Source organism: Tachypleus tridentatus, chromosome 10 (assembly GCF_004210375.1).
Source record: "Tachypleus tridentatus isolate NWPU-2018 chromosome 10, ASM421037v1, whole genome shotgun sequence".
NCBI lineage: Eukaryota > Metazoa > Arthropoda > Merostomata > Xiphosura > Limulidae > Tachypleus > Tachypleus tridentatus.
Genome location: NC_134834.1, coordinates 55,666,689 through 55,674,063, shown reverse-complemented (window position 1 = coordinate 55,674,063; position 7,375 = coordinate 55,666,689).

Below are 7,375 nucleotides of genomic sequence, written 5' to 3'. Positions count from 1 at the left end.
CAAATAATTATTATTTAGCATTTTCAATCCCTTATGTAACTTTTCGCAGCAGACTTTTAGTAAAAATTAGGTATGTTTTCTATATAAATTGTCATAAATAAATACTTTTTGTTGTTTTAACAGGAGACAAGAGAAGTTGCCACGACTTACTATAGATATAACTTACATTACTGAACGTAACATAGATGAGATGATACTGTCAACAAGTTTAATGTCCGAAATTTTCAACTTTGTTATAACTGCTGTATATATTTTAAATTATTGCTGAGATTTTGAATTAGTTGGTTTTAGAGTTATTTTGTTCCAATTCTTCCTCATCACTACAAGTCATCCTCTAGTTTTTGGATTTTCGCACAAAGCTACTCGAGGGCTATCTGTGCTAGCCGTCCCTAATTTAGCAGTGTAAGACTAGAGGGAAGGCAGCTAGTCATCACCACCCACCGCCAACTCTTGGGCTACTCTTTTAACAACGAATAGTGGGATTGACCGTCACAGTATACACCCCCACGGCTGGGAGGGCGAGCATGTTTAGCGCGACGCGGGCGCGAACCCGCGACCCTCGGATTACGAATCGCACGCCTTACGCTTTTGGCCATGCCAGGCCCAAGTCATCCTCTACCTCAGTCTACGATAAGATACTAAATGTTGGTCAAGTACCATCTTTACTACGATTATTTTAAAATTATGTTTATGTTTAACTAACAGATGTTTGTATAATAACTAGCAGGTGCTTGTTGAAACAATTCAACTGTTGCGCAGTTGGCAAAAATGTTTTGTTTTTTAAGCAATGGGTACATGCAGCACAATATAGAGCGCCCAAGTTCGCTAAGTAGTTGTGTAGATTTTCCAGCTGGATTCTACTGTTTCTTGGTAATTTACTGAGCGCCAGAAGAGACCTCTACCGAGGTGAGAATTGTTTGACAGTGGTCGTTTCTATAAGAAGTTACAAAGATATTTTATTCAAGGCAATTTACTCGACATGATACAATAAAATAATGCATAAATAGAATACTAACATGAAAAAAATAACATCTTTAAACTGTTACTTTCATTCGATCGACAAAATAAGTTTTCTTTTTCTATTGTTATTTCTTTCTTTCTTTCTTTCATAAAATTTACTCATAAAACGAAACATTTTTAATAACATATATTTTTCTCGGATTGACTGCCTCCCAGTGAAACAGGATAAGTCTTTATATTGATAATGCTAAAATCAGTGGACACAGCAGATAGCGTGATGTGGGTATGCTACAAGATCTTTGATTGCTTAGATTTGTTTTGCGTTTCAAACTGGTTATATGGCAGATCGTAAACGCGGTAGGAGAATTCTGGTACAAAATAAGAAGGTTTCTTCATCAAGTACGTAGTTCTTTCATAATCTGAAATATTTAAAACATTTAATTATAAAAGGCCGCGCAACCGTAACAACGCAACATGGGCCAAAGATTGTCTGATTTCAACGGTGCACATTTCTAACAGCTCTAGTGGCACGAGTTAACAAACATGACGATCTTGCACGGCTTTTGCAACACTTCGTGACCTTCTAGTAGTCCTCACATAATTAACCTAATTTAGTCACAATAACAATATTGTTTTCCAGCACTGAATTAGCAGGTCTGGTTACTTATAGAAAGCAGTTGAACTCAATGAACCCAAATATTCTTGCTTTAATTATATTATATATTTCTGTCAAGCAACTATTGTTAGTTTCTTCACACACCCTCAAGTCCTTCCTGCATATCCTAAAAATAATTGTTGAACATTTACTTGTCTGATTTAATGGCTCCTCTGCAGCCTGGGTAATGACATGTGTTTGGATTCTATCTCTAAAGCTGTTGTCACTTTAAGATCTATTTATGAAGTGTCTTTTTACTTTGGTTGTACGTAAGAATTCTTATATTACAAATAATATTTATATATATATTATTTTTCATCTCATGTGCTTCACTACAATGCTTCTAATCTCAGTACCATTCTTGTATTTTAGTTCAACACATGGCTCGGCATGTTAGGGCGTTTGACTCGCAATTTGAAGGTTGCGGGTTCAAATTCCCGTTTACCGAACAGTCATTGAGGTGATATAGTGTGATGATCAATTCCACGATTCACTGTTAAAAGAGTAGCCCAAGAGTTAACGGTGGAGGGTGATAACTAGCTTCCTTCTCTCTAGTCTTCCACTGCTAAATTAGGGACAGCTAGCAAAGATAGCCTACTTGTTACTTTGCAAGAATTTCACAACAAACCAAACAGTTTTACATTTCAGCTTTAACAATATTATGTTTTTTCCATTTTCAGTAAAATTCTTCTGTGTAGCAGTTCTACACTACAATTCCAACATTATTATCCCTTTACGGCCTCAGTAGCAATATTTTCTCTCAGTTCTATATCACAGTTCTAACAATCTTATATTTTTTCCAGTCTCGATACGAATTTTATTTTTCAGTTTTACATCAAAACCAATTTACAGAACAAACATTATTATATTCTTCCAATCTTAACGTCCCACAGTGGCTCAGCGGTATGTCTACAGACTTACAACGCTAAAAACCGGGTTTCGATACCCGTGGTTGGCAGAGCACAGATATCTCATGGTGTATCTTTGTCCTTAATTCAAAACAACAACCAGTTTAGATATACTATTACTAAGTTTTAAATTTATAAACATATTCCTAGCCTATAACTTGGATTCGTAGAGAAAGCGGACTGTCCAACTATTTGATTGATGGTTAATTGTGGATTTAGACCTTTGATAGGATAGAGTTCTTTGATCCAATGCTAACTTAGCGTGTTTGTTACCACAAAATATCTAAAATCAGCATCAAACGGGCCATCATTACAAGTGGTGTTCGAACCATTTTGTCCCCCCCTCTACCCCAGTGGCTCAACAAGAAGTTAGCAGACTAACAATGCTAAAACTCGAATTTCAATATCGCTTGTGCAGTTGCACCCTAAACAACCGACCGATCAGCCAATTGAATCATTTTGTAAATACGAAGTTGCCGTTGTGACTTCTTGTTTGTCTTTCTGTAACGAGGTTGTCGTGTGTTCTTTGCTGCATGTTTACAATTCGATTCCGAACAAACAGTAGGCCAGTGTAAGCCCCATATCGAAAAGAATTTTGCATTTTTACATAACATATACGATTTTATAATACACACAAAGTTAAAATGAAGTTAGTTAGCCATTCTTTATAAATTTGAAGAAAGAATACCGGAAAGTAAACATTCCATATTATTATGAACAATACTGGTATATGACGGAGGCTAAGAAGAGTTATGTGAGTTAATTATAAAGTAAATACGTAAAGCACCATATATTTTAGTAGTGGTAAAATGCATAATAGCTTACGCATGCGTACTAATAATGGTTTACTCATGCTAAAATTACCAGCCTTAAATAACTACTTTTAAAGTCGTTAAATGAACTCAAATGTTACACAGGTAAATTGATAGCGATATAAAATTATATAATCAGGTCTCTATCTTACATATGGCTTGATAATTTTACGAAGTTTTAATGAATAGCCGTGTTTTTTCAAGGGTTTTCTAAATGTCATTGTGTTTGAATTTTTTTCAGGGGGTGTGTGATCAGTCGTAAGGTGCTTACTCACCAACCTCTCCACTTCGTTATCCAAACTTTTTAATTTGACTTGTAAGTGGAGTAACGAAAACAGCGTCAACTCTTTTGGAGTTTCACATAGTTCTGGATGACTAGGGTACACCTTTCAACCCTAGTAGCCAACAGCAGTCGATTTAGCAGATTTTCGTATTTTAAAAGCTTCATAGCTCTTGAATTTTGTCGGTTACAAGTGGCGACGTCTGCAGAGAGTTTAGGAAAGATGTTTTGCCACATTGATCAAATTCGACCCTCATAAAATAAGAAAATATCTTTGTATGCCCGTGGTTATCAATAGACTCAAACTAGTGTGGCAAAACAATGAGGAATAATATTCTACATATGTCCTTCATGTTTCATCAGAATTCGATCACCTTGGACTGAGTTATAAAGCAAAAATAGTATACAAAATCTATCCCCATGTTAACGGATATGGCTGTAACCTTGACCCAAAGTATATCAAATTTCGTCCATATCCATTCAGCTGTTTATGATAAATCGTGCTGAGAAACACACACAGAAACAAACACACTGGGATGAAAACATAACCTTCATCATCTTCAGTGGCAGATACAATGATTGGTTTAAGCCCCAGGAAGTTACTTTCTATTTTTGGAGCAAATGGAATTCTGTAACTTTTTTGTGTGCAGGAAAACATTTTGTTCACTGCCTTGATTGAGGATTTAAATGAACTGTTTCATCAGCCCCAAAACATCTTCTTCAAGGGATGTTTTACGAACTGATTGATGTGAGATTCTCGAAGTTTCTCACCTGGAGATCTGCGAACATGCAGACTTCTTTCACCTTGTACGTAGAAATGAGTCTCGTCACTGAATAACACCTTCTTCCACTGTTCTTGCGTCCAGTTCTTGTATTTCAGACCCCATTGATACCGTTGTTTCGTCATTGAGTTGATAAGAAGTTGTTTTTTGACTGGTTTCCTTGACCTTTGACAGACATCAAGAAGCCTACGACGAACCGTTGAAGATCTGATTTTTATTCCTTTGACCTCCAAATCTCTTTTTATGGAGTCACTTCTTTTCCGTTGATCTTTCACACACTCCCTAACCACGTACGCGTCGTCTCTTGGCGTTGTTTTGCTTTATCAGCCACATCTTCCTTTACGTTTCGGACTGATAGATCCGGTACTCACCTTGGCCTTGATTACACCGCTGACGGTCGATAGGCTAACACCAACAACGTCCGCGATTTCCCTGTAAGTCATGCCGGTGTGGTCGTGCAGTGTCACAATCTTTGTACGCTTTCTAGGAGTCACGTCCATTGTGTATGACGTTGAAAGACGACTGATTAGCAGTAAAACAAATAGCCTCATTTTTGAAAAAAGTCTAACGCAATTTCGAATAGCGTAATATTCCTCAAACTTTCTTCACATTTTTCCCAAAAATAGATCGACCGTACTGCAAAACACAGCTAATTACGCCATCTTTGTGAAAAAAATGAGTATTAAAGGAAATAAGCGGGTCCAGCGAGATTACACCGGTCGCCATGCTGAAAATACCGTAAAATGACCATTTGTTTCAATTAATTTGCACAAGGGTGTAACAGGAATATGATTGTGTTACATGCAGCTGCCACGTTATTCTAAAAGGTCATTCTTGTACCTTGTTCAACCAAGTGCAACAAAACCAGTTGGCATTATTACATGATTCAGTTCTAAGCAGTTCTAAGTTCTAAGAGACTGGTTTCCACGAGACTAGATAATTACTCACTTAATCACCGAATATAAGCAATTTAAACCTTTAACTAAGTGTCATTAATGTGTTGCTATTGGTGCAAATAATACGAAGACCTTTACTAGCAAAACTAAATATTTCATTTTTGTGTGTTTTTATAACTAGTATAAAATATTCACTCTCGCCGTGGAACTCTAAGATCCTGTCATGATTCACAAAGACCTTAACGCACCAATCAAGTGTCTCCTTTATCTTAATTACTTCTATAGCTACCTTGCTACCTCAATGCGCCGATTCCTTAATTGGTTTGATTGTTGCGAGTTCCCAAACTTAATACAGTTTTACTCGTTTAATTAATGTTACGAATGGTGCAAGGAATCAACGGTCTGATTTGAAAAGAACTGTAGTTCTATTGTATCATCAACATTGAAACTATAATAATTGTATACATTTAGCATCGAAAAGTAATCGTATACTTTAAACATCAACAAATATGGGGAAAAATGATTAATAGTTTCACTGTGTACATCTAGAAAAAAGTTACATGTTTTTGACACACATTCCCTAGCAGCACAGTGGTATGTCTGCAGAATTTACAACGCTATAAAGCAGCTTTCGATACATGTAATGGTCCGAGCACGTTGTGTAGTTTTGTGCTTAACTGCAAAGTTTCTCGACAATAGTCAATTACTAACTCAAAGTATTTATGAATAAAAATATATTTAATGTATCATTATTTTATGCCAATTACAACTACGACGTTCATTTAAGTTTTATTTTACTTTGTTTCGTTTGACTGTTGAAACCTGGATTCCATCGTTTTAATTCCGCAGACATAACACTGGGTCACTAGGGGATTTGACTTTGTTCACTTAAATTATTTATGTAATGCATTGTTCTATTATTAGAAATAGGTTTGAAGATAACGTTCTGGTTTTGTTTACCTTTAATCTTTCTGTCGTTTGGTTCTCATTTTCTAGATAGAAAGCGTTATTGTTAATTGAAACAACGGAAAGAGTTGGAAGAGTCAAGTTTTTTTGTTTTTTTTTTGTAAGTATATACAACAGTGAGTGGTTAGAATGGTCAAGTTACGTTGTACAAGTAAAGAATGGTCCAACAATTGACTTTACTACATTGTTCTCCACAATTCTGTTAAAAGCTTCAATTTTCATTATAAATTCATTAATTGAACAATTGTGTTATTCTTTCATAGTATCGGAAGAAAGAAACTTTTACTCCAAAAGCATAAAAGATATATTAAGTTTTGGTATTTATAATAATTATATGTTTTTCAATAACCAGGAATTCAAACAAGTAATAGGAGTTTCATTGGACGCTAACTATTCTACTTGTATTGCAAATTTATACAGTTATTTTTATGAGAAAATGTTTATTGAACATTATTACCTGAATCCAGGCATTTTTGTTTAACTTACAGATATGATTTAATTAGTGTAAAAAACACTGAGATAAATTATGTTATTAACACTATTTGTACAGTAGAATTAGAAATTGAAAATACCTCAGTGTATTACGAGGCACATTATTTAGATTTAGAAATCAAAATAATTGATAATTACATCAATCTAAAATATTTTAATGAAAAAATATTTTGCTTTTGAAATATATGGTTTACCTTTTTTAATCGTCGTGTACCCTATTTTTTCTGTCATAAGCATTTTAACTTCACAATTAGAATGATTTTGTAAAAATTCCATTTTATTATTAATGTTCAATTATTGATGCAAAAATTAATATTTAATTAATTAAATAAAGAAACTCTAAATAAAATTATTAAAATATTATTTGATGAATATAAGAATGTGTTATATAAATATAAAGAAGTAAAGTTTAGGAAAATTTTACTGAAACTTTCTCATAAGTATTTTTCCGTCGCGCCAAACATGCTCGCTTTTTCAGCCGTGGAAGCGTTATAATGCGACGATCAATTCCACTATTCTTTGGTAAAAGAGTAGCCCAATAGTTGGCTGTGGGTGGTGATGACTAGCTGCCTTCCCTCTACTCTTACACTGCTAAATCAGGGACGGCTAGCACAGATAGCCCTC